The sequence below is a fragment of the Ranitomeya variabilis genome, chromosome 4, assembly GCF_051348905.1.
Source record: "Ranitomeya variabilis isolate aRanVar5 chromosome 4, aRanVar5.hap1, whole genome shotgun sequence".
NCBI classification, from domain to species: Eukaryota; Metazoa; Chordata; class Amphibia; order Anura; family Dendrobatidae; genus Ranitomeya; species Ranitomeya variabilis.
In genome coordinates this window covers 255787745-255815658 of record NC_135235.1, presented here as the reverse complement: position 1 = coordinate 255815658, position 27914 = coordinate 255787745, and the positions used below count along the sequence as shown (strand labels likewise).

The window sequence follows — 27914 nt, the reverse complement described above, 5'->3', positions numbered from 1 at the left end:
CCCTTGCTAGCTGGAAGCTCTGGGGTGCAGAGTGGCACCTCCACACCGTGAGTAAGTGTGGGAAGTCTTTTTGCTTACTCTGCGTGGTTTTTTGTAGTCTTTTGTGCTGACCGCATAGTTCCCTTTTCTATCCTCTGACTATTTAGTGAAGTCTGGCCTCCTCTGCTAAAACCTGTTTCATTCCTGTGTTTGTGACTTTCCTCTTAACTCACAGTCAATATATGTGGGGGGCTGCCATTACCTTTGGGGAATTTTCTCTGAGGCAAGGTTAGGCTTCTATTTCTATCTTTAGGGGTAGTTAGCTCTTAGGCTGTGAAGAGGCATCTAGGGAGAGTTAGGTACGCTCCACGGCTATTTCTAGTGTGTGTGTGATAGGACTAGGGTTTGCGGTCAGCAGAGTTCCCACTTTCCCAGAGCTTGTTCCCATTACTAGTTTACTCATCAGGTCATTCCGGGTGCTCCTAACCACCAGGTCCATAACATATTCCCTTGGAGTCATAGGACCCTCACATAGTTTTTCTATAATATATAGAAATTAGATGTTATATAAACAAGAACAGACCGCCAATGATTAAGATTTACAGCATCCAGCAGAGGAATACCAAGGAAATTGGCAAAAGTCCTTGTAATAATTATTTGTCTAATTGAAAAAATGAAACCTTTGCCCAGAGTCGGGGAGGCTTCCTGTACGGGCGCCAAGCAGGAGCAACACCAGTGACCGGGGCGTCAGGGAGATGGAGTGAGATTATTTTTTTCTTCTGAACCCGTCACCGTTCTTGTTAAATTTTTGCTTCATTGAAGATTAGTAAAAGGGAAAGTGTTCGGCTTCGAAACGCGGCGGCTTCTGCTCAATGTCCTTGAGATTTGGCAGTAGAAATTAATTTTTAGATCGAAGGAAAACTTGTCTCGCATTCTTAGCATACGTGTCGGATTGAATCTTGGCCTTGTTCTCTCCGATGCTGCCATAGAAACATGGTCGTGTGCTATAAAATGTAGCTTTCACCTAGTTATGACAGTAAGAAGGAAGAGTGGAGGGAGACAGCGCGGAGTGAGAGCTGCCTGGCGGCCATACTGTTTTCTGCAGAGTATCGGAGCGCTAGGTGATACAGTTTGGGCACAGGACAAGCGACCTTCACATGTTCCGGCTATGCACCATCAGGTCTCTTCTGCTCTATTTCCCCTTGTAAATAAAGCTCATTTTAAGTCTCGGAGTAACCGCACAAATAACAGTCCCGCTGGATGATTAGAAGATGACAGGCCTTGCAGAGCTGTGTCAGACATCCTACAGCTTCAGCAAAACCACTGCCGACTGGCGAAGCCTGGAAGAATCACAAACACCTTCTATTGTCAGGGAACAATGTAACATCCACATCCGTAACGAAACACTGCGCAATCAAAGTGGACTGCATTTAGGATACGGCGCTCCTCTCGAGGTGAATACAGCCAAGAAATGAAAAATGGAGATGGAAGGATGAGACTATCTTATCCAGACTGATGGGAATGCAGATCGTGAATCAGACAAGAGCTACGATATCTAATTAATACATATTACACATGCATATATACACCACTACATCTCCTTGTTCTTATTGGAATATGCACATTATAGATTCAGACTTAAGGCAGCAACACCATAAGGAACACTTATGTAAGGAGTAAAGAAATGTGTGAAACAAGCCTGAATATCCAAGATTCCGAGGCACAAGAGAAATCACATGGTGAAATATAATTGATATAGACAGAGGAAGCAACATTTTGGCCCAAAAGGGTCTTTTTCAAGTCAGAAGTACAATAAAAATTAAAGAGATACACACTCTTTAGGCAGCCGCTAGGGTACACAAGCAATGTTTCTGGTCAAATAATGCAAAGTTTATTGTTTCCGTAAAACTTCCACAGGACTCAAAACAAGAAAACAACCTTATTTGCCACAAAAGTAAACGACAAAAAAATAGTCCACACACCGGCGGTCAATGTCCAGCAATGCGGGCTCACCTGTATTAAATCTAGGTCCAGCTCTTTCAGACAGTGCCTGGATCGATCCAACGCTTGAGAGTTTTCCTCCCCCCATGCCCAGACAACTCTGAGACAGCTCAGCTGGAAGCGACAATTCCCACCCAAGCTCTTCTGGTCACTCCTAAAACCCGGACCCAAAATCTGTTCCAATTAAAAGCTTAGCAACCTGTGATGGGTGGAACGTTTCATCTCCAGGACTTACACCATTGAGGCTAATCACCTTTCTGACACATACCACCAGTCCAGGACTTTACCTGCTCCTCACCTACAATATTACATGTGTGTGTATTATATATATATATATATATACACATATACACACACCCTAGATTATTGTCTTTTTTTAATACCTCATTTACCACTCTAATATTCCACCTCTGCACCGTGTCACAAATGCTCCCATTATCAGTATTGACATCGGGCACGGAGTCCTGGTTCCTGCCTGGAATGATGTTGTCTTTCTTTCTATAGATAATGAATGTTTACGTGGAAAATAACAACTGTCTATTGCATTAAGCAAACAAAGGGACTTTCTAATGAAATGTGCTTACGTACTGGGGTTACATAGGATGTGCTCAAATGGGATCGAACACCGTTGACACCACTAATTATCTGGAATGAGATGAGAACAGCGAAGCTGTTACCTTGACGGCTGCCAAATATCCAATTTATTTGTGTGAGGAGGCTCTGAGTAGCTTTGAAGCCACGAGATGCCGTCTTCACTCTCACATTCTGGATATCACTCACAGATGAAGTGAGACATTACAAGGCTGTCGAGTAACATCTGTACTCATAAAGCACTCAAGAGCACGGTGGAGCTGGAAGAGGCTCCAGAAAACAAAATACTGGATCTATAAAAATAAAACCCAAGAGACACCTTCAAGGCAATAGTGGTGAAACACAGGTGTAGACCTATTGTGGGTATCATGACTTGATGAACTGTAACTTCCTGCCATCCATCTCAGGACCACTGCTGGTCAAGAGGTGCTTAGAACCACTCTGATCCCTTCACAGCCTTAGACCGCCATGATAGTTTTAGTCAGTGTGAATTTTTTTTTGGCTCCATTTTCCTCATGTCTAAACCAGGGTGTGTCCTACACTGAGGCCCTTCCGATAGTCTGAAAACCAAAGTACTGACCTAAAATGGTGCACTGAAAAAACCTCCATTCGTGCCTTCAGAAATGACCAAACCTCTTGCTTAGGGCAGCTTCACTCTAAATTAACTGGCAGATGTGATATGGTCCGAGTTAAATCTGCAACAAAAAGATATTCTTTAAGCAACAGCACATGTGAAAAAGACTTGGGTATACTAGTTGATCAAAAACAGAACTTGAGACAACAGTATGATGCAGCTGCAAAAAAGGCAAATGCAATTCTGGGATGTATTAACAGAAGCATACAGTCTAGATCATTAAAGGGAACCTGTCACCCCGTTTTTTCCGTATGAGATAAAAATACTGTTAAATAGGGCCTGAGCTGTGCATTACAACAGTGTATTTTGTGGACCCCGATTCCCCACCTATGCTGCCAAAATACGTTACCAAAGTAGCCGTTTTCGCCTGTCAATCAGGCTGGTCTGGTCAAAAGGGCATGGTGTCTTCCCCCAGATCTTGCTTAGTTTTCCGTTGGTGGCGTAGTGGTTTGTGCATGCCCAAGGTCCCGAATCCACTGCACAGGGGAGTTAAAAGAGCGCGATGTGCACTATTTCATTGGTGATCGGTGGGGGCGGCCATCTTCCTTTGGCCGCGCGTGCGCAGAAGCGGCGCTCTGCTGGCCGCGGCTTCAGGAAAATGGCCGCGGGATGCTGCGCGTGCGCAGATGGAGATCGCGGCGGCCATTTTCCTGAAGCCGAGATGCGAACTCTGCTTCAGGAAAATGGCCGCCGCGATCTCCATCTGCGCACGCGCGGCATCCCGCAGCCATTTTCCTGAAGCCGCGGCCAGCAGAGCGCCGCTTCTGCGCACGCGCGGCCAAAGGAAGATGGCCGCCCCCACCGATCACCAATGAAATAGCGCACATCGCGCTCTTTTCACTCCCCTGTGCAGTGGATTCGGGACCTTGGGCATGCGCAAACCACTACGCCACCAACGGAAAACTAAGCAAGATCTGGGGGAAGACACCACGCCCTTTTGACCAGACCAGCCTGATTGACAGGCGAAAACGGCTACTTTGGTAACGTATTTTGGCAGCATAGGTGGGGAATCGGGGTCCACAAAATACACTGTTGTAATGCACAGCTCAGGCCCAATTTAACAGTATTTTTATCTCATACTGAAAAAACGGGGTGACAGGTGCCCTTTAAGTCATTATTGCCCTCTACTCCTCTTTGGTCAGACCTCATCTGGAATACTGTGTCCAGTTTTGGGCACCACATTTTAAAAAAGACATCAACAAACTGGAGCAAGTTCAGAGAAGAGCGACCAGAATGGTGACCGGTCTGCAAACCGTGTCCTATGAGGAACGTTTACAGGATTTGGGAATGTTTAGCTTGCAAAAAAGACTGAGAGGAGACTTAATAGCGGTCTACAAATATCTCAAGGGCTGTCACATTGTAGAAGGATCATATTTATTCTCAATTGCACAAGGAAAGACTAGAAAGCAATGGGATGAAACTGAATGGGAGGAGACACAGATTAGACATTACAAAACACTTTTTGACAGTGAGGATGATCAATGAGTGGGACCGTCGGCCACGAGAGGTGGCGAGTTCTCCTTCAATGGAAGTCTTCAAACAGAGGCTGGACAGTCATCTTTCTGGGATGATTTAGTGACTCCTGCTTTGAGCAGGGGGTTGGACCAGATGACCCAGGAGGTCCTTTCCAACTCTATCATTCTATGATTCTATGTATAATAAATGTAAGGGAGAAAACAATGACAACATTTATACTCCCGTGTCCTGACACGGCAGTTCCCTGCCTGGTCCACCATTTCTTCTCTTTTGGCTTCCGGAGCGGAGTAGGACTTATATGATCTCATTGGGCGAGATGTACACCAATTGACCACATGGTGTGACTGATGTGCATTGTGTCCTATGTGACCACGTAAGTCATAGCCCAAAGAGAATAGTGATCTGAAGCAACGGGCAGGAGCTGCGGCAGCAGGACAGGCGAGGGTCGGTCCGAAGACCACGAGTATAAATTTATGGTATTTTATCTACTTCCCGGCTCTGAAAAAAAATCCAGTAAAATGGTGGCCATGCGAATGGAATCATGAATGATCGTAATGAATATGATGCATTCGCTCATCTCCGGTGACCATATTTCTGTATATTTTCTGATGCTGCGAGCAATAACAGACTACGCCGTCATGAAGCCGAACCCTCGAATCTCGGCGCGCACTTTGACTGTCGTGCCAACAGGAAAACTTTATTCTTTCCCGTGGTGTTTTTTAAGATGATCTGACATCTTCACCCCACCGTAGTAACTGGATTAAGCTCATAGTAACGTGTTACCGTGGAAACTGGGCAACTTTATCGGAGCGCTTCATAGCAGATATTTATTAGTGTTAGTGGAGAGGATGGATCACTGTTCACAATAAGGGGGTGGATGATGAGCCCCCCGATTGGCGGGTTACCCGCTGCAGACAGAAGAAAGCATGAGCATCAATTAGAAATGGCCCTCGTGGCATTCTGTGACTCTAGGAGACAGCGCTGGAAGGCATTTCTGCTGCTGCAAGCAATGTCATTAGGCTGAAAGTCCCAATTATTCACCTGTGTACTGCAGAGACGTGTTTGTCTTCTGTCATCGCCTTCTCCGGGGATGCAGCCGTTACGTTAATTGCAGATAGCTGGCAATCATCCTATCGGTACCAGGCTGCCCACGACCCACCCGGCAAGCACAAAGTCACACATCACTCTCCTAAGAGCAGCCCGGCTCACGTTATAATACGGCACTAAATCTACCTCCGAAATATCCATTATTATTGCTATATTAATCCCTTGCCAACTGGGTGGTTTTTCATTTTTTTGCTTTTGTTTTTCCTAGTCCTGTTTTTTTGACATTCATCGTAGGATAAAATGACCTGGTAACATAATTATCCTGGTTAGTATGAGTATGGTGATACCAAATAGATATATATCTATCTCACACACACTTTGCATTGATCAATAATAGAAGCAAATATAGAAAACCTCCTCAAGACATGATATACTGCTTGATCACTGAGAGATCAGATTACAGCTGACTACTGAAGTGCATGGAGATAGGAATTCAAAGAAGTGAGGAGCAGAAAGAGGCTCGGAAACGTAATACCATCCTGCAGCTTATGTTTATCTCACTTAAGAGCTGGAATCACAGCTATTGTGCTCAGTACTGCTGTATAATGTCCTCTATTCTGCTGCTTCTAAACATGAGCTAAATAGGGACAGGAGAGCTGGGATCAGTTGCACAGCTCAGTGCTGGTATCTAATGTCCTTCCTGCTGCTTCTAAACATGAGCTACATAGGGAAAGGAGAGCTGGAATCACAGTTACAATTCTTATTGATGCTGTATAATGTCCTCCATGCTTCTGCTTCTAAACATGAGCTACATATGATCTGGATAGCTGGAATCACAGTTACACAGCTAAGTGCTGCTGTATAATGTCCTCCCTGCTGCTGGTGCTTCTAAACATGAGCTGTAGAGACCAGAGAGCTGGAATCACAGTTACACAGCGAAGTGCTGCTGTATAATGTCCTCCATGCTGCTGGTGCTTCTAAACAAGAGCTACATAGGGAGAGAAGAGCTGGAATTCCTCATGTCTGCATGTGCCGTGTATGGGAAACATAAACATCCACTAGCTCAGAGACAACTGAAAAGTAGATGTAGATTTCGCAGAGGGGGAAACTAATGATAATACAGGATACAAGTCATATAATGGATACAAATTTTGTTATTCGCATGACACACCACAACTTATTCTGAACAGTAACCAGAAATAACGGCTACGCTTTGATGATGCCCATTTCAATATTCTAGAGATGTCATAGCCCCATGAAGATTGTGTTATGCTCCTTTGAGGAGAATTGGGGTCTTGAGAACTTTGCAAGGTCGCCAACTGCATTTGTTGCAGAAATGGATGAACATGCTGTCATGTCATGGATGAACATGCTGAAGTCATGCTGGTGAACTCCTCCTCAGTCCAGAATGAATGGCTTATTCAGTCCCTTTTAATTAATCTGGCTCCCACCGAGCTGCTCTCTTGGATATATCTGCAGAAGAAGCAGCTAACTGCCTGGAAGAGATCAATATGATCAATACATATTACTCAGTCTTGGGTGAACTGACTCCATAAGCAAATACTGTGTGGGAGATTTACTAAGGGATCAATGTGCCTGTATCCGTCTGAATTTGTGCTCGCTGACTGCTGTAGTAGTTGGCACGAGACTCCTGAGCCCAGTGATTGAGTCCTGGGAACATTTGATATAAGTGCCAGGAGAGTAAATCGTCAGATAGGAGTGCCTGGAGTGGGCTGACACCCGCCAGGGACCGTTAGGAATGGAGTTAACCTCTTAGATGACACGGTTAATCGTGATAAGTTCTGAAATGTTCCCATTTTTGTGCCACACAAAAGGTTGATACATAAAATGAGAATAATGGGGATAGGGAAAAATATGTGTTAGTGGGTTAAGAGATGGCCCAGGGATAGGAAACAAAGGATGGTTATTAATAGAGCACACTCGGACTGGGTCGTGGTTAGCAGTGGGGTACCACAGGGGTCAGTATTGGGCCCTCTTCTTTTTAACATATTTATTAATGACCTTGTAGGGGGCATACAGAGTAGAATTTCAATATTTGCAGAAGACACTAAACTCTGCAGGGTAATCAATACAGAGGAGGACAATTTTATATTACAGGATGATTTATGTAAACTAGAAGCTTGGGCTGATAAATGGCAAATGAGCTTTAATGGGGATAAATGTAAGGTCATGCACTTGGGTACAAGTAATAAGATGTATAACTATGTGCTTAATTATAAAACTCTGGGCAAAACCGTCAATGAAAAAGACCTGGGAGTATGGGTGGATGACAAACTCACATTTAGTGGCCAGTGTCAGGCAGCTGCTACAAAGGCAAATAAAATAATGGGATGCATTAAAAGAGGCATAGATGCTCATGAGGTGAACATAATTTTACCTCTATACAAGTCACTAGTTCGACCACACTTAGAATACTGTGCACAGTTCTGGTCTCCGGTGTATAAGAAAGACATAGCTGAACTGGAGCGGGTGCAGAGAAGAGCGACCAAGGTTATTAGAGGACTTGGGGGGTCTGCAATACCAAGATAGGTTATTACACTTGGGGTTATTTAGTTTGGAAAAACGAAGACTAAGGGGTGATCTTATTTTAATATATAAATACAGTACAGACCAAAAGTTTGGACACACCTTCTCATTTAAAGATTTTTCTGTATTTTCATGACTATGAAAATTGTACATTCACACCGAAGGCATTAAAACTATGAATTAACACATGTGGAATTATATACTTAACAAAAAAGTGTGAAACAACTGAAATTATGTCTTATATTCTAGGTTCTTCAAAGTAGCCACCTTTTGCTTTGATGACTGCTTTGCATACTCTTGGCATTCTCTTGATGAGCTTCAAGAGGTAGTCACTGAGAATGGTCTTCCAACAATCTTGAAGGAGTTCCCAGAGATGCTTAGCACTTGTTGGCCCTTTTGCCTTCACTCTGCGGTCCAGCTCACCCCAAACCATCTCGTTTGGGTTCAGGTCTGGTGACTGTGGAGGCCAGGTCATCTGGTGTAGCACCCCATCATTCTCCTTCTTGGTCAAATAGCTCTTACACATCCCGGAGGTGTGTTTGGGGTCATTGTCGTGTTGAAAAATAAATGATGGTCAAACTAAACGCAAACCGGATGGAATAGCATGCCACTGCAAGATGCTGTGGAAGCCATGCTGGTTCGGTATGCCTTCAATTTTGAATAAATCCCCAACAGTGTCACCAGCAAAGCACCCCCACACCATCACACCTCCTCCTCCATGCTGCACGGTGGGAACCAGGCATGCAGAGTCCATCCGTTCACCTTTTCTGCGTCGCACAAAGACACGGTGGTTGGAACCAAAGATCTCAAATTTGGACTCATCAGACCAAAGAACAGATTTCCACTGGTCTAATGTCCATTCCTTGTGTTCTTTAGCACAAACAAGTCTCTTCTGCTTGTCGCCTGTCCTTAGCAGTGGTTTCCTAATAGCTATTTTACCATGAAGGCCTGCTGCACAAAGTCTCCTCTTAACAGTTGTAGAGATGTGTCTGCTGCTAGAACTCTGTGTGGCATTGACCTGGTCTCTAATCTGAGCTGCTGTTAACCTGTTATTTCTGAGGCTGGTGACTCGGATAAACTTATCCTCAGAAGCAGAGGTGACTCTTGGTCTTCCTTTCCTGGGGCGGTCCTCATTTGTGCCAGTTTCTTTGTAGTGCTTGATGGTTTTTGCCACTGCACTTGGGGACACTTTCAAAGTTTTCCCAATCTTTTGGACTGACTGACCTTCATTTTTTAAAGTAATGATGGCCACTCGTTTTTCTTTACTTAGCTGCTTTTTTTCTTGCCATAATGCAAATTCTAACAGTCTGTTCTGTAGGACTATCAGCTGTGTATCCACCAGACTTCTGCACAACACAACTGATGGTCCCAACCCCATTTATAAGGCAAGAAATCCCACTTATCAAACCTGACAGGGAACACCTGTGTAGTGAAAACCATTCCCGGTGACTACCTCTTGACGCTCATCAAGAGAATGCCCAGAGTGTGCAAAGCAGTCATCAAAGAAAAAGGTGGCTACTTTGAAGAACCTAGAATATAAGACATAATTTCAGTTGTTTCACACTTTTTTGTTAAGTGTATAATCCCACATGTGTTAATTCATAGTTTTGACGCCTTCAGTGTGAATGTACAATTTTCATAGTCATGAAAATACAGAAAAATCTTTAAATGAGAAGGTGTGTCCAAACTTTTGGTCTGTACTGTATATGAGGGGACAGTACAAAGACCTTTCTGATGATCTTTTGAAGAATAGATCTGAGACAGGGACAAGGGGCAATCCTCTACGTCTGGAGGAAAGAAGGTTTAAGCATAATAACACGACGCGGATTCTTTACTGTAAGAGCAGTGAGACTATGGAACTCTCTGCCGTATGATGTTGTAATGAGTGATTCATTACTTAAATTTAAGAACGGACTGGATGCCTTTCTTGAAAAGTATAATGTTACAGGTTATATACACTAGATTCCTTGATAGGGCGTTGATCCAGGGAACTAGTCTGATTGCCGTATATGGAGTCGGGAAGGTGTGGAGCTTACTCTTTGCCACATGGTTTTTTTTTGCCTTCCTCTGGATCAACATGTTAGGGCATGTTAGGTTAGGCTATGGCTTGAACTAGATGGACTTAAAGTCTTCCTTCAACCTTAATAACTATGTTACTATGTTACTCCATTAAAAAAAAAATCACATTTTATTATGCATTGTTATAATGTAAGCCAAATCTTGAGAGGTGACGTGTCTCCCTCATATGGAGCATTGAAGCATGCCTTTATCATAAACTGAAGGCGAAAATGAAGCACTTTAACACTACATCTGACCCCAGTTTCTCTATGACCCTCTGATGTGAGCAGGTAATTGAAGTGGGTTATCCGATGGTGAGAAGACAAAAAGAAAGTCTATAGACAAAGTCTATAAAGTGCCTGTTGGGTTAAGTCTTCCTCTGCTCAATAGCAACACAGGCCAATGATATCAGATGATTTGGCACCAAAGTGCACTTACGAATATTGGGTTTCTTGCGGCAGGCATAGGCCCTATACTTATAAAAGACATATTTTTCTCATCTTGACGAAGTACCAATCATAACGCAATTACTTACATCACTGCGTGGCCTGTGCAACAGCCCCAAATTAATATCGGCCAGATAGATAACATTATATATATATTCCATATTTCTTTTTGAAAGCTAAAATTAAAATTATAAGAATAAATATCACCAGCCTGGGACATCCTGGTAAGCAGATATCCTGAAGGTTGGGGATCTCCTAATTGTTTGGGGATCTAAGCTGCATCACACTGACCAACCCCATCTTAGATCACCAAGGGGAGGTGTGTGGATGTGACTTGTCAGGGAACAGCTGGGGGGATTGTGCTGTAATCCCACCACTGGCACTAATATGTCAGGGAACAGCTGGGAGATCTTGCAGATATTACCCCACCGTTGCCAGATGATCATGAACCAGCACTCTGCTGCCTCCAAACATCATGACAACTACGCAATTGACTGATGAGTGTGGACGCGGTTGTTTTCCCTAATAGGCAAGTTATTGGGGAACTCACAGCGAGACTATGGTATACACACCTCCGATTCCAAAGCATGGAATATATATATTGTCGGTAGTTATATATATATATATATATATGGTCACTGCAAACTCCACAATAATAAAAGGAACTACTAGGACACCAGTTAGAGGTAGCTTAATGCTTCAGAGGTGCGGTTTAAAGAGCAAGAGGAAAAGAGCTATTAAATTTTATATATTTAATCCAAAAGAAGGCAGAGTTTATAAAAATATACAAAAGCAGGCATAGGAAAACAGCAGAACCGCACCAGAGCAACAGCTTCAAGCACTGTTATAGATGTGGATCCCCTTAATAACTGAAATATCACAGCCTAAACTCAAACAATAGCATGTGGATGTGCAGGTTCTAAAAGGCATGCAGGGGGAGGAAAAGTGGACAACGGCCGTTTTGCGACTGAATGCTTCAATGGGTCGAGGTGAGCAATTACATGAGGTCATTTCCTTTTTATAGGGTAGACCAATAAAAACAATCATTTTAGCAAACAAAAGTTTACAGATACAAGAACAGTAAAAAAGAAAAAAAAACTATGATATATATCATCAAAATCAGTAATTACTATCTAAGAGCAGTTAGCAATAATTTATCAAATTTATTTTTAGAGGAAGACTGATAAATCAGTCCTATCGTTTAGGCCGAGCGGTCCCGATTATGCTTGAAATTAAAAAATAAATTTCAATGTTTCTTCACCCATTAAATTTTTCTCTTTATTTCTATTCTTATTGCGGTATAGTAGATCTTTTTGTTTACTTTGTTATGTGCTTCATTTAATATCATGGATGGATAACCTCTTTCTAAAAGTCTATTTTTTTAATTCTGTCTTCAAACACCATTTCATTGTTATTTTATCTTTCTTAATCTCAGCATCTGACTGTATGGTAAGCCCTTTTTTGTATGTATTGGGTGTGCACAGTTATAATGAAGCATAATATTAGTAGCCGTGGGCTTTCTAAAGGCCCTAGAAATAATGTTGCCATCAACGATATTAAGTTCAACATCACGAAATTCCAAATGCTTCCCCCCGAAACAAGCTGTGAAGCACATATTTTCTGTATTAGATGTATTCAAAGAATCCACAAAGTTAAAAAATTCATTTTGTGTACCATCCGACACTATAAAAATTTCATCCACAAACCTCAAAAAAGTTTGCACATGTTTTAAATATGGATTAGATATTCCCAAAATGTATTTTTCTAAAAAAAAGGCAAGAATAAATTATCAAAAACACATGCAACAGTTGTACCCATTGCTGTCCCGTTGCAAGTACCATTTATCCAAGAATTTGAATGAGGTAACTTATTGCTTCAGGGGTGCGGTTTAAAGAGCAAAAGGAACAGAGCTATTGAATTTTATATATTTAATCCAAAAGAAGGCAGAGTTTATAAAAATATACAAAATATGATAAAAAATGGGAACAAAACAATAAGGTATATACAATTACATAAAATAAAAAGGATAAAAAAAAACAAATGTGGTAAACCTGTGTAATGGAAATGGCTCCGAGCTTAGCGGAGGTTAAGCACTCCTTAGAACAATGGACCAGGGAGCATTGTGTCTTTCAGGACTGACAAAGGACAAAAACCCAAACTGATTTTGTTAGATTACAGTTAAGTTCCAATACCGTCCCCTGGTGGGCTCATAAGGCTGGCTGATGATGGCATATGGTTAGGTCTTTAGAAAAATATGAGATCCCCAACTTTCAGGATACCTTCGCCCCTGCAGGTCCCAAGCAGAAGATATTATTGCCATAGTTCCTATCATGATGTTAGCTTTCCATAGATAGGAAATCTGGGATATGTGTCACCATCCATCTGGCCAATATTAATTTGGGGGTGCTGGGCCGCTCTCACAATGATGTGACACCAAAAATGTATCGTCAACAAATAGTGGATATATAAAAACCCCAATATTCATAATGGCTCCAGAGTGTCTTGAGATAATTCCTTTGAACAGCGTTGTCAGGACTCTGAACATTTTTTACCTTTTGTGCATTACTGCCCTTTTCCAAGATGGCGTCTTTGGTCTCATGTGCACTGTGTCTTCCTGCTATAAAACTCCACCCCAGCCTTCAGTCTGTGCTAGAGTATTCTGCCTTGCATCCAGCTCCTGATGACTCCCTGGCTTTGCACCTGCACCTGCTCCTGTGAACCTGTGTGGAGATCCTGCTACTCTGCTCTGAGTTCCTGCTGCATACACCATGTTCCAGTAATCCTCCATCTTCTGCTCGTGTTTACTTCCATCTGCATTTGCTGGACATGTAAGCTGTTTCTGCTCTGCAAAAACCTGAGACTATTAACCAGGCCTCCGTGGTTGAGCTAAGATATGATTTTAACTGCCTATAAGCATATCTATTTGTGTTTGGACTAAGACAAGGATTTATTCGTGTCAAGTATCCTCAAGAATAACTGTGCTTCATAGACTTTCTGCTTTATTGCATTTTCCTCTGAAGTTTCCTATAGACTGCTAAGCTGCGTTTAAAATTTACACCAAGTGTTGTGGACTTGAGTTTCTCTCTGCACCTGTTTGAATCACCGTGTGATAATATAGACTTAATATACACTTATAAAACTGTGTCCTGTAGTTGTCTTGTTCCACACAAAGAGTCTCCTGAGTTATCCCCTATAATTATTACAGGATACTCTAGCCATAAAAAAAAAAAGACTGCTGGAACAATGACTGCAGAGAGCAGATTAGAGCAGGTGTTTTCCATAATTAGATCACTGCAGAAAGATGTGGAAGGTCTGCAAAAGAAGTTTGGAAGCTTTGAACACAATCAACAAGTGTTTGGACAAACTTTGCAGGACTTAAGCAACCGCATGGCAGCCCAGGAAAACAAACTTGCTGGCATAGAGTCCCAGTATGGACGGGCTTTTCAGGACATAAGCACGCAAATAGCTGCACAAGTGACTTTACCCTCTGGGAAACCACCACCAGCTAGCCCACCTAAGTTGCCCCCATTCAGATTTAATGGTGATCGCAACTAATTTCGTGGCTTTGTGAATCAATGTATGCTATATTTTGATGTGCATGCTGACCGTTTTCCTACTGATAGATCCAAAGTATTGTGTGTAATAATGCTACTGACCTCACGAGCGCTCGCCTGGGCGAATCCGATGATTGAGTCTCGTGACCCATGGTTAAATAACTTGGATGATATTTTGGCAGCTATGGCATTAATGTTTGATGACCCTAATTGCCGTGCAACCGCTGAATCTGCTTTGTTGTCTTTATGCCAGGCTAAACGTTCTGTTATTGAGTATGCCACTGAATTCAGGAGATTAGCGGTAGATACCAATTGGGACAGTTATGCACAATTGCCTATTTTTAAAAGGGGTCTGTCTAGTATTGTAAAAGATGAACTAGCTCGCTCTGAGTCACCACAAGAGCTAGAGACATTTATACAGCATTGTGTGTGCATAGACATTCGCCTTACTGAGCGTAGGCAGGAGAAATTTGCTGCATATAACCGTATTTCTAACTTTTCCCTTCCTTCCAAAGAGCCTGCAGGTAAAACCTCTCGGGAGGTGGAGGAGGTGCCCATGCAAATTGATTCCGTTCAGAGGCGCGAGATCAATGAGCGCTGGGAGCATCGCCTTCGTGAAAGTCTGTTTCTACTGCGGCCAGTCTGACCACTTCTTGATCAATTGTCCTAAGTGTCCTAGATGGCCTAACAAGGTGCTTGCAGCAGTAGGGGAGTATGACAACTGTGATGATGAATCTGCCATCTCTGAATGTAGCCTGGCTTTAAACGCTGTATTCCATTCACTTTCTATGACTTCACCCCCCAAGGAGCTGAAGGAGAAGAACTCTCACTGTTCTCTCCCTATTAAGATCCTGTGTTCAGGACAGTGGATTTCCAGTGCAGCTATGATTGACTCAGGTGCAGGTGGCAATTTCATGGATATCGCATTTGCCAAGGAACATGGTATTGAAATTCAGCAAAGAGCCTCTCCAATTACCGTGGAAACAGTGGATGGGTCACCTTTAATCTCTGGGCCTGCGGATCAGGAGACCGTACCCCTTGAAATTTTGTTGGAGCCTAATCATCAGGAGCAACTTTCTTTCTTGCTAATTTCTTCTCCTCATTTTCCTGTGATTTTAGGCATTCCTTGGTTGCGTTCTCAGAACCCAATTATCAACTGGGAGACCAATGAGATTATCTTTCCAACAAGGAGCAACTCAGCGTTAACAGAAGCTGTCCCTGAGTCCACAGCTACGGAACCACATGTACAGGTATTTTCTTTAACTCCAGCATATAAAGAGTTCTCTGACATCTGTGACAAGAAGAATGCAGATCAGCTTCCTCCACACAGGCATTATGACTGTCCCATTGAGCTGCTTCCTGGGGCAGCTATTCCTTTTGGTAACGTATACCCTTTGGCGGCACCTGAGCTTCAAGCCTTAAAGGAGTATATTGATGAAAATCTGGCCAAAGGCTTCATACGTCCTTCTTCCTCACCAGCAGGGGCACCTATATTTTTTGTAAAAAAGAAGGATGGGACCCTGAGACCCTGTGTTGACTATCGGGAACTCAATAAGGTAACCGTACGAAACTGTTACCCTTTGCCTCTGATTCCCGAATTACTGGAAAGAGTCCGCCATGCTAAGGTGTTCTCTAAACTGGATCTTCGTGGGGCTTATAGTTTGGTGTGTATTCGTCCAGGGGATGAGTGGAAGACAGCATTCTGATGCCGGTATGGACACTTTGAATATCTCGTGATGCCCTTCGGGCTTTGTAATGCCCCTGCAACGTTTCAACACCTTGCTAATGACATTTTCAGAGATTTGTTGGACCAGTTTGTGGTGATCTATTTGGACGATATTCTAATCTTTTCTGACTCTCTACAGGAACATGAAGAACATGTCAAAGCTGTTTTAAGACATCTGAAAGAGAACCATCTGTATATCAAGCAGGAGAAATGCGAGTTCCATCGTTCTGAGATACAGTTCTTAGGTTATATCATCTCTCCCCAGGGGCTGAACATGGAATCTGGTAAGATTCAGGCTATCCTTGACTGGCCGGTACCCAAGAAGGTTAAGGAGGTCCAACGTTTTATTGGTTTTGCAAATTTCTACAGACGCTTCATTCGAAATTTTTCTGATATTGTCCGTCCCATTACTTCCTTGACAAAGAAGGAAAAGCCCATTAAGTGGTCATCACGGGCTCAAGAAGCTTTTGATCGGCTTAAGATCTGTTTCACATCAGCACCGCTGTTGATACACCCAGATCCAACACTTTCATTCATTGTGGAGGTGGATGCTTCTGATAATGCTTTGGGGGCTATTCTCTCCCAAAGAACTGGAGAGAAGGGTCTGCTACATCCTTGTGCTTTCTTTTCCCGTAGACTAACCTCAGCAGAGAAGAATTACAATGTGGGAGACAAGGAATTGCTGGCTATTATTGCGGCTTTCAAAGAATGGAGGCATCATCTGCAAGGAGCTGCACAACAGATCATAGTGCTAACTGACCATCGCAATTTAGAGTTCCTTAGATCCGCTAGATGTCTTTCTCCTCGTCAGGCTCGTTGGAACTTGTTTTTGAATCAATTTAACTTTGTTATCTCGTACCGTCCAGGTTCTCGTAATGGGAAGGCTGATGCTTTATCCCGAATCCATGCTGTGGATTCCGTACCTGGAGCTCCATCCAAGACCATTCCATCTGATGCCAATTTCATCGGAGTTATCCACGATCAGGACTTGTGGAAGGAGTGCAGGGAGGCCTATGACGGTGATGTATTTCTGGCCAACCCACCTGTGGATATTAATCTTGTCTTTAAGGGTGGCATGTGGTTCAGAGATCGACGTATCTACGTCCCTGAGGTCGTCCGTCTGCAGATCCTCAAGTTGGTACATGACTCCAAGTTGGCTAGTCACAGGGGGGTAGAGAAGACACAAGAGTTCCTGAGCCGATTCTTCTGGTGGCCAACTTGCCTGAAGGATACCAAGGACTATGTTCTCTCTTGCAAGGTATGTGCCCGTTACAAGACTCCTCATGTGGCACCTACGCGTCTTCTACAACCATTACCTGTTCCGTCCCACCCTTGGGGGTCTATATCAATGGACTTTATTGTGGAGCTGCCTACATCGGGGGGCATGAATACAATCATGGTGGTAGTTGATCGCCTGACTAAAGCTGCTCATTTTGTTCCGTGCACCGGCCTCCCCTCAGCTAAAGATACAATGAACTTGGTTATACAGAATGTCTTTCGGTTGCATGGGGTTCCGGATGAGATCATCTCTGACCGTGGAGTACAGTTCACTTCAAGATTCTGGAATGGGTTTTGCTCTGCACTCAATATTAATGTCTGTCTCTCTTCCGCTTACCATCCCCAGACAAATGGTCAGACTGAGCGTACCAACCAGATGCTGGAACAATATCTAAGATGCTATGTCAGCCATCTCCAGGATGATTGGTTGGAGTTGCTGCCGTTAGCCGAATTTTCATATAATAATTCTCAGAGCGCCTCCACTAAATTTACACCTTTCTTTGCCAATCTGGGTTATCATCCGTGTATTTTACCTAGGTCTCCAATTAATTCTCCGGTTCCGGCAGTGGAGGAAAGGCTGACTGCGATGAGACAAAATCTGGAGGTTCTGAAAGAATCCCTGACCACAGCTCAAGAACGTTATAAGAGATTGGCTGATAGATTCCGTAAACCTGCACCCATGTTCAAGGTAGGAGATTCCGTGTGGTTAGCAACTAAGAATCTGAAGTTAAACGTTCCATCACAAAAACTTGGACAGAAATTCATTGGCCCTTTCAAGATCAACGGTATTGTGAGCTCTGTGGCCTGCCGGCTGAAGCTGCCTAGGACTATGAAGGTACACCCAGTTTTTCATGTATCTTTACTAAAGCCTGTATCTCCTAATACCTTCCAGGGATGTGTTGTGCCACCTCCGCAGCCTGTGGTGATTGATGGGCAAGAACAATTTGCGGTGGGGGAAATTATTGATTCCAGGATTCTCAGGAATCGGCTCCAATATCTGATAAGATGGCAGGGATATCCCCCTGAGGAAGACTCTTGGGAACCTGTGGAAAACATCAATGCCCAACAGAAGATTTCTCGTTTTCATCAGAGATTCCCTGAGAAACCAGGTCTAGGATCGTCCTGAGGCCGCTTCTAAGGAGGGAGTAATGTCAGGACTATGAACATTTTTTACCTTTTGTGCATTACTGCCCTTTTCCAAGATGGCGTCTTTGGTCTCATGTGCACTGTGTCTTCCTGCTATAAAACTCCACCCCAGCCTTCAGTCTGTGCTAGAGTATTCTGCCTTGCATTCAGCTCCTGATGACTCCCTGGCTTTGCACCTGCACCTGCTCCTGTGAACCTTTGTGGAGATCCTGCTACTCTGCTCTGAGTTACTGCTGCATACACCAGTTCCAGTAATCCTCCTTCATCAGCTGCTCGTGTTTACTTCCATCTGCATTTGCTGGACATGTAAGCTGTTTCTGCTCTGCAAAAACCTGAGACTATTAACCAGGCCTCCCTGGTTGAGCTAAGATATGATTTGATCTGCCTTATAAGCATATCTATCTGTGTTTGGACTAAGACAAGGATTTATTCGTGTCAAGTATCCTCAAGAATAACTGTGCTTCATAGACTTTGTGCTTTATTGCATTTTCCTCTGAAGTTTCCTATAGACTGCTAAGCTGCGTTTAAAATTTACACCAAGTGTTGTGGACTTGAGTTTCTCTCTGCACCTGTTTGAATCACCGTGTGATAATATAGACTTAATATACACTTATAAAACTGTGTCCTGTAGTTGTCTTGTTCCACGCAAAGAGTCTCCTGAGTTATCCCCTATAATTATTACAAGCGTAAGCTCCTGCCTCTGAAGCCGTACTTTTCCACCTCTGAGTATACAAATCCTAGACTTGGTGGCTTGCTCTCAGCAGATCCCCTGCTGTAATTACCTGTTCACGGCAGGAGGTCTTAGTTCAGTAGAGGTTGAAGTTATCGCCTTTTAGTTTATGTGATGCAATTCATTAAATTACGATGGTTAATTGTACCACGAAAGTTAATGTTGTAAAAACAAAATCCAAAAAACAATGAAGGAATTGCTGATTTCTTTTTTTCATTACATTCCACAATTTTTTTAGGTTTTCAGAAGATTATATGGAAAATGAAATGGTGCGAAGTGGAATGACGAAGCACAACTCAAGCCCTCATAGTGTTATATCAAGGAAAAGTACAAAAAAAGTTACACTCTTGGAAGACAAGGATGGAAAAAGAAAAGCAAAAAAATGAAAAGTGGCAACAAGGCAGTAAAGAAAAGGGATCTATTAGCAAGGGGGCTGAAGGCGCGATGCAGACCCCATAGACCTATACATGTCAGAACAGACGAGGCCCAAATATTTCAATGTCTTGTAAGAGAGGAGCCTCCATTGTTCTCTTGTAGCTAAGAAATATGGATGAAATAATGAAGGCATCGGAAGGTAAATGAACCCGCGGCAAACTCTGCTCACATCACTCTGAACGCTGCATTATTCAGTGCAGACACCATGACATATCTGCACATTGTGCGCACCGGCGATGGCTGCAGATAATCAGAGATGAAGCACGTGGCTCTGCACTCAATGCATGACATTACCGGAGGAGCATTGGCTGCTCACAATGAAACTAAATTAAATGGAAATTAGCTGCGGCGTGGTGAAATTGACTTTGAGTCCGGTCTATTTATTAAGTGGTCGCAAAAAGGGAAATAAATTACAGAGAACAATCTTGGTCAGGACAGTACAGCATGGGACAAATGGCCGGAGAGCACACAATGGATGAGCCGTTCTCACCCGGGAGACGCAAAAACCTCCACTGATTAAAAACCATTACAAAAATGATGATAAGGAGCACATCAGAAATGAGAGGCGCATTGGTAGAGAACTGCCACGTGCACAGGTGACAGGTCTCCTGCCTCCTGCATGCGCCATATTCTAATAAACTGGGCAAGTGCACAATACAGATACAGCGGGTGCCAACGTCACAGCCGATAGGTCTCCTGCATGCGCCATATTCTAATAAACTGGGCAAGTGCACAATACGGATACAGCAGGTACCAACGTCACAGCCGACAGGTCTCCCGCATGCGCCATATTCTAATAAACTGGGCAAGTGCACAATACGGATACAGCGGGTGCCAACGTCACATCACAAGATATTCAAAGTGTCCATACCGTCATCTGAATGCTGTCTTCCACTCATTCCCTGGACGAATACGCACCAAAGTATAAGCCCCACGAAGATCCATTTTAGAGAACACCTTAGCATGGCGGACTCTTTCCAGTAATTCGGGAATCAGAGGCAAAGGGTAACAGTTTCGTATGGTTACCTTATTAAGTTCCCGATAGTCAACACAGGGTCTCAGGGTCCCATCCTTCTTTTTTACAAAAAAATATAGGTGCCCCTGCTGGTGAGGAAGAAGGACGTATGAAGCCTTTGGCCAGATTTTCATCAATATACTCCTTTAAGGCTTGAAGCTCAGGTGCCGCCAAAGGGTATACGTTACCAAAAGGAATAGCTGCCCCAGGAAGCAGCTCAATGGGACAGTCATAATGCCTGTGTGGAGGAAGCTGATCTGCATTCTTCTTGTCACAGATGTCAGAGAACTCTTTATATGCGGGGTGACTTATGAGACAGGGGGTCCCCCATTCCCAGGCAGTGGTAATACACCTGCTTGACCCCCATCAGTTCTGCGTAATCGAAGATCAGGAGGACGCTGAATATCAGGAGCCATGATACGGTATGGAGGAGGGCGCAGAGCAGGGGCAGCCAGGCGCTCCAAGGGGCCGTGGTGATGTTCCACAGGTAGGGTCGTCGCGGGAAGGGCTGCCAGTAGCGCATCAAGATCTGGAGCGACGCAGCGGTGCACAGGATGTACACAGATCTTTGCAGCACCCCGAAAACTTTCACAACCGCCTCCTTTACAGCCGGCCAGGCCATGAGGCTGTGCTGGATGACGAATATGATCAGCAGCGCAACGTTCAACCCAAGAGAGCGCAGGAACGAGGGGTCGCAAACGGCATCTCGCCACAACAGGGGCCGCTCGTCCTCCAGTCCTCCACTGATGTTCTTAAATATGGCGCCAAAGGAGATAAAACGCACAAACTCGGCCCCAGTGCCAAAGCCGGCCACGAAGCAGAGGAAGGAGGCGATGCCCAAGGCTAGACAGGCCGGCCTCGAGGGCACCGGGGAACCAGGGTGAGGAGCTTGGGAGTCCGCCGACATTCTCATATTTCCTGTAGACTCCAAAGAACGTGGCGGGACTTCATCATGGTTTATTCCTCAGTGCCCTGCGTGCAGCCTCGGAGGCAGAGACCCTCCTTACTGGGAGACGGGGTCCGCAGACTGCGCTGGGAAAACTTAGAGGAGACGTCTCCCGCCCAAAGAAATCTGCAAAAAAAAAAAAATGCTAAAAAATACTAAATTTCATTCCATTTCCCCATACTTATTCACATCATGCTGACATACGCTCTAACAGTTCTGGCTCCCTTACTCCTCACTCTCCTTCGCTATCCTCAAACCGCAGCACCCCCTAACCAAGTAATAATCTCTCCTTCCCTCCTGCCTCCCCACCTGACCTCCTCCGCTGACCTGCTCCTCAACCGCAGATCTCTCCTAATAACACACAAAGCAAGCCGCCCACTCTCCTTCTCCCACCTGCTCTGTCTCTCTCTGCTTCTCCTCAGTGCTGGAGACATATCTCCCAATCCTGGACCCCCACAGCTCATACCTCCTATTACTACCCCCTCCTATCGCTCCCAACCCTATATAAACACCCGAAATCTTGCCCACCTCAAATCCGTGCCCATGACGCCCACCCCTTTGCACCCTCTCTCTGGATCACTATGGAATGCCCGCTCCATCTGCAATAAACTCCACGTGATTCATGACCTCTTTACCTCTCGTAATCTTTTCTTTCTGGGCATCACTGAAACATGGCTGACACCCTCTGACACAGCCTCCCCTGCTGCACTATGTTACGGTGGCCTCCACTTCACCCACACTCCTCGCCCTGGCAACAAACATGGTGGAGGAGTGGGCCTTCTCCTTTCTTCCAACTGTACCTTTAACCCAATCCCACCTCTACCCTCCCTTATCCTCCCCTCTTTTGAAGTCCACTCTGTCCGCATCTACTCCCCCTACAACCTCCAAATGGCCATCATATACCGACCTCCGGGCCCGACCACTGCCTTTATTGACCAATTCTCCACCTGGCTCCTTCACTTTCTCTCTGCTGACATTCCCACCATCATCATGGGTGACTTCAATATCCCCATTGACACCCACCAGTCAGCAGCCTCTAAACTCCTGTCCCTTACTTCATCCTTTGGACTTACGCAGTGGTCCTCCTCAGCCACCCACACAGACGGACACGCATTAGACCTGGTCTTCACCCGTTTATGCTCCCTATCTAACTTCACCACCTCCCCTCTCCCTCTATCTGACCACCATCTAGTCACTTTCTCATCCCTGTCCTCCTCACCTGTCACCCATGTCCAGCATCATGCGCACCCACGCAGGAACCTCGCACACCTAGACACCCACACACTCTCTGACTCTATCCTACCACTGTCCTCAATATCCTCACTCCACGACACAGACACTGCCACTGCTTTCTACAATGCCACTCTTGCATCAGCTATTGACACGGTTGCCCCTGTCATGCATAGCAGAGCGCGACGAACCAATAGACAACCCTGGCACAATAACATCACTAAAAAGCTTCGTCAAGTATCGAGATTTGCAGAACGGCGTTGGAAGAAAACGCATTCACAAGATGATTTCACTGCACTCAAACAAGCAACACTGGCATTCAAATCAGCTCTCACCTCTGCTAAACAGGCCTACTTCACAACCCTCGTATCTTCCTTATCCCACAACCCCAAACAGTTGTTCAACACTTTTAACTCCCTCCTCCGCCCACCACTGCCCCCTCCGACTTCGCTAATCGTTGCCGAGGACTTTGCCACGCACTTCAAAAATGAGATAGACAAAACAAGGCAAGTCTTTGTTGTCCAACCACCACAACCCCTTTGTATGAGAGACCAATGCCCAAACCCCATAACTTCACTCTCCAAAATCTCTGAAGGGGAGCTTGCTCATCTTCTCTCCAAATCACACCTCACCACTTGTGCACTTGACCCCATCCCATCCCACCTCCTCCCCAACCTCACCACCACACTAATTCCATCCCTAACCCATCTCTTCAACCTTTCACTAACTTCTGGTACCTTCCCCTCTGCCTTCAAACATGCCACAATCACACCTATCCTCAAAAAGCCATCCCTTGACCCAAGCGGTATGTCCAGCTATCGCCCCATATCTTTGCTCCCATTTGCATCCAAACTCCTTGAGCAGCACGTCCATGCTGAACTTTCCTCTCACTTTGCATCTAACTCTCTCTTCGACAACCTACAATCTGGCTTCCGTCCCCACCATTCCACTGAGACTGCCCTGACCAAAATGACTAATGACTTACTTACAGCCAAAGCTAACAGACAATTCTCTATACTCCTCCTCCTAGACCTGTCCTCTGCCTTCCACACAGTTGACCACTGCCTCCTACTACAGATCCTCTCTTCCTTTGGGGTCAAAGACATTGCCCTATCTTGGATCTCCTCATACCTTGCCAACCGCACATTTAGCGTTTCCTTCTCCCATACTACCTCTTCATCTCGCCCCCTCTCTGTTGGTGTCCCTCAAGGCTCTGTCCTAGGACCCTTACTCTTCTCAATATATACACTCGGCCTGGGACAACTCATAAGGTCCTATGGCTTCCAGTACCATCTATATGCCGATAACACTCAGATCTACCTCTCTGGCCCAGATGTCACCTCTCTGATCTCCAGAATCCCAGAGTGTCTATCAGCCATATCCTCCTTCTTCTCCTCTCGCTTCCTCAAGCTCAATGTGGACAAATCTGAACTAATTATCTTTCCTCCATCTCGCATATCTTCCCTACCTGATCTATCTATCAAAATAAATGAAATCACACTTTCCCCTGTCCCCAAAATCCGCTGCCTCGGAGTAACCCTTGACTCTGCCCTGTCCTTCAAACCGCACATCCAAGCTCTCGCCACCTCCTGTCGCCTCCAGCTCAAAAATATTTCCAGAATCCGTCCTTTCCTCAACCCACACTCTACCAAAATGCTCGTGCATGCCCTAATCATCTCCCACCTCGACTACTGCAACATACTCCTCTGTGGCCTACCTTCTAACACTCTCGCACCCCTCCAGTCCATCCTTAACTCTACTGCCCAACTTATTAATCTCTCTCCTCGCTACACTCCTGCTTCCCCTCTTTGCAAATCCCTTCACTGGCTCCCAATTTCTCAGCGTATCCAGTTTAAATTACTAACACTGACCTACAAAGCCATCCATAATCTTTCTCCTCCGTATATTTCCACACTAATCTCTCAATATCTTCCCTCACGTAATCTCCGGTCCTCCCAAGACCTCCTCCTCTCCTCCACGCTTATTCGCTCCTCACCCAATCGCATCCAAGACTTCCCCCGAATATCACCCATCCTCTGGAATTCAGTGCCCCAACACATCCGGTTATCCACTACTTTTGGATCCTTCAAAAGAAACCTTAAAACCCATCTCTTCAAAGAAGCTTACAGCCTGTAAAGACCACACGGCCACCTCAACACCATTGGAGCTACTGCAACCCTCGACCTACTGTCTCCTTCCCCATAATCCTGTAGAATGTAAGCCCGCAAGGGCAGGGTCCTCTTCCCTCTGTACCAGTTTGTCGTTGTTAGTTTTGTTTACTGTAAGTGATATTTGTATTTTGATGTAACCCCTTCTCATGTACAGCACCATGGAAATAATGGGGCTATATAAATAAATAATAATAATAAAAAAAAATAAAAAAATATGCTGAAGGTAAAATAAATACCTGTACATGTGGTTCCGTAGCCGTGGACTCAGGGACAACTTCTGTTAACGCTGAGTTGCTGTTGTGATTTTGCTTTTTGCTCCCTCTAGTGGTCATTAGTGATTTGACTCTGGAGCTTCTTTCTTTTCCTATATCCTCACCTGGGCCGTTAGTTCAGGGGCGTTGCTATATAAGCTCCCTGGACCTTCAGTTCAATGCCTGGCATCGCTGAAATCAGAGCTAATCTGTTGTGCTCTTGTCCTATGATCCTGGTTCCTGTATTTCAAGCTAAGTCTGCTTCCTTGCTTTTTGCTTTTGTTTTGTTTGGTATTTTTGTCCAGCTTGTTCCAATCTGTATCCTGACCTTTGCTGGAAGCTCTAGGGGGCTGGTGTTCTCCCCCCGGACCGTTAGACGGTTCGGGGGTTCTTGAATCTCCAGCGTGGATTTTTTTAGGGTTTTTGTTGACCAGATAAGTTATCTTGCTATATTCTGCTATTAGTTAGCTGGCCTCTCTTTGCTGAACCTGGTTCATTTCTGTGTTTGTCATTTCCTCTTACCTCACCGTTATTATTTGTGGGGGGCTTGTATCTTGCTTTGGGGTCCCTTTCTCTGGAGGCAAGAGAGGTCTTTGTTTTCTTCTCCTAGGGGTAGTTAGATTCTCCGGCTGGCGCGAGTCATCTAGCGTTCACCGTAGGCAAGATCCCCGGCTACTTCTAGTGTTGGCGTTAGGAGTAGCTATTTGGTCAACCCAGTTACCACAGCCCTATGAGCTGGATTTTTGAATCTCGCAGACTTACACGTTCCTCTGAGACCCTGTCCACTGGGGTCATAACATAATTATAAGAAAGAAAATTTTGAGTTTTTTTTTTCCCTCTCTCATTTTTTTTTTTTTTTTCTTTTCCCCTTTACCTCAGAGTGGCTTAAGCTTGCTGCAGACATGAATGTCCAGACCTTGATTACAAGTGTGGACCAGCTTGCCGCTCGTGTGCAGGGTATACAAGATTATGTTACCAGAAATCCTAGGTCTGAACCCAAGATTCCGATTCCTGAACTGTTTTCAGGAGACCGATTTAAGTTTAGGAATTTCAGGAATAATTGTAAATTGTTTTTGTCCCTGAAACCTTGTTCGTCTGGAGACTCTGCTCAACAAGTAAAAATTGTTATTTCATTCTTACGGGGTGACCCTCAAGATTGGGCTTTTTCGTTGGCGCCAGGAGATCCGGCATTGGCTGATATTGATGCGTTTTTTCTGGCGCTCGGTTTACTTTATGAGGAACCCAATCTTGAGATTCAGGCAGAGAAAGCCTTGCTGGCTATGTCTCAGGGCCAGGACGAGGCTGAGGTGTATTGCCAAAAATTTCGGAAATGGTCCGTGCTGACACATTGGAACGAGTGTGCACTGGCCGCTAATTTTAGAAATGGCCTTTCTGAGGCCATTAAGAATGTTATGGTGGGTTTTCCCATTCCCACAGGTCTGAATGATACCATGTCCCTGGCTATTCAAATTGACCGGCGGTTGCGGGAGCGCAAAACCGCAAATTCCCTCATGGTGTTGTCTGAACGGACACCTGATTTGATGCAATGTGATAGAATCCTGACTAGAAATGAGAGGAAAATTCATAGACGCCGGAATGGCTTGTGCTACTACTGTGGTGATTCTACACATGTTATCTCAGCATGCTCTAAACGTATATCTAAGGTTGTTAGTCCTGTCACCGTTGGTAATTTGCATCCTAAGTTTATTCTGTCTGTAACTTTGATTTGCTCACTGTCATCTTATCCTGTCATGGCGTTTGTAGATTCAGGTGCTGCCCTGAGTCTTATGGATCTCTCATTTGCTAAGCGCTGTGGTTTTATTCTTGAACCATTAGAAAATCCTATCCCTCTTAGGGGTATTTATGCTACGCCATTAGCAGAAAATAAACCGCAGTATTGGACACAGGTTACCATGTGCATGACTCCTGAACACCGCGAGGTGATACGTTTTCTCGTTCTACATAAAATGCATGATTTGGTTGTTTTGGGGCTGCCATGGTTACAGACCCATAATCCAGTCCTTGACTGGAAGGCTATGTCAGTGTCTAGTTGGGGCTGTCGTGGTATTCATGAGGATTCCCTGCCTGTGTCTATTGCTTCTTCTACGCCTTCGGAAGTTCCGGCGTATTTGTCTGATTATCAGGATGTCTTTAGCGAGTCCAGGTCCAGTGCATTGCCTCCTCATAGGGAATGTGACTGTGCAATAGATTTGATTCCAGGCAGTAAATTTCCTAAGGGAAGACTGTTTAATCTGTCGATACCTGAACATACCGCTATGCGTTCATATATCAAGGAGTCTCTGGAGAAAGGACACATCCGTCCGTCTTCTTCCCCTCTTGGTGCGGGATTCTTTTTTGTGGCTAAAAAGGACGGATCTTTGAGGCCTTGTATTGACTATCGGCTTTTAAATAAGATCACTGTCAAATTTCAGTATCCTTTGCCGCTGTTGTCTGACTTGTTTGCCCGGATTAAAGGTGCCAAGTGGTTTACCAAGATAGACCTTCGTGGTGCGTACAACCTTGTGCGCATTAAGCAAGGGGATGAATGGAAAACCGCATTCAATACGCCCGAAGGTCATTTTGAGTACTTGGTGATGCCTTTTGGGCTCTCTAATGCCCCTTCAGTTTTTCAGTCCTTTATGCATGACATTTT

The 27914-nt window shown here is 44.6% G+C and overlaps 1 protein-coding gene and 1 pseudogene across 6 annotated transcripts in view; both read right to left on the bottom strand.

Annotated features, from left to right (window-relative positions):
- Positions 1–27914, bottom strand: part of LOC143768784 (uncharacterized) — a 340035-nt gene that overhangs the window by 20684 nt on the left and 291437 nt on the right. For 4 of the 6 annotated variants that reach the window (XR_013214025.1, XR_013214027.1, XR_013214026.1 and 1 more), the window contains one exon: positions 3152–3266. The exons of the other annotated variants lie outside the window; for them this stretch is intronic. The gene's annotated coding sequence lies outside the window, so the exon portion shown is untranslated. The remainder of the gene's footprint in view (positions 1–3151; positions 3267–27914) is intronic. 6 annotated transcript variants of the gene reach the window in all.
- On the bottom strand, positions 20621–21891 carry LOC143768783 (nurim pseudogene; annotated as a pseudogene).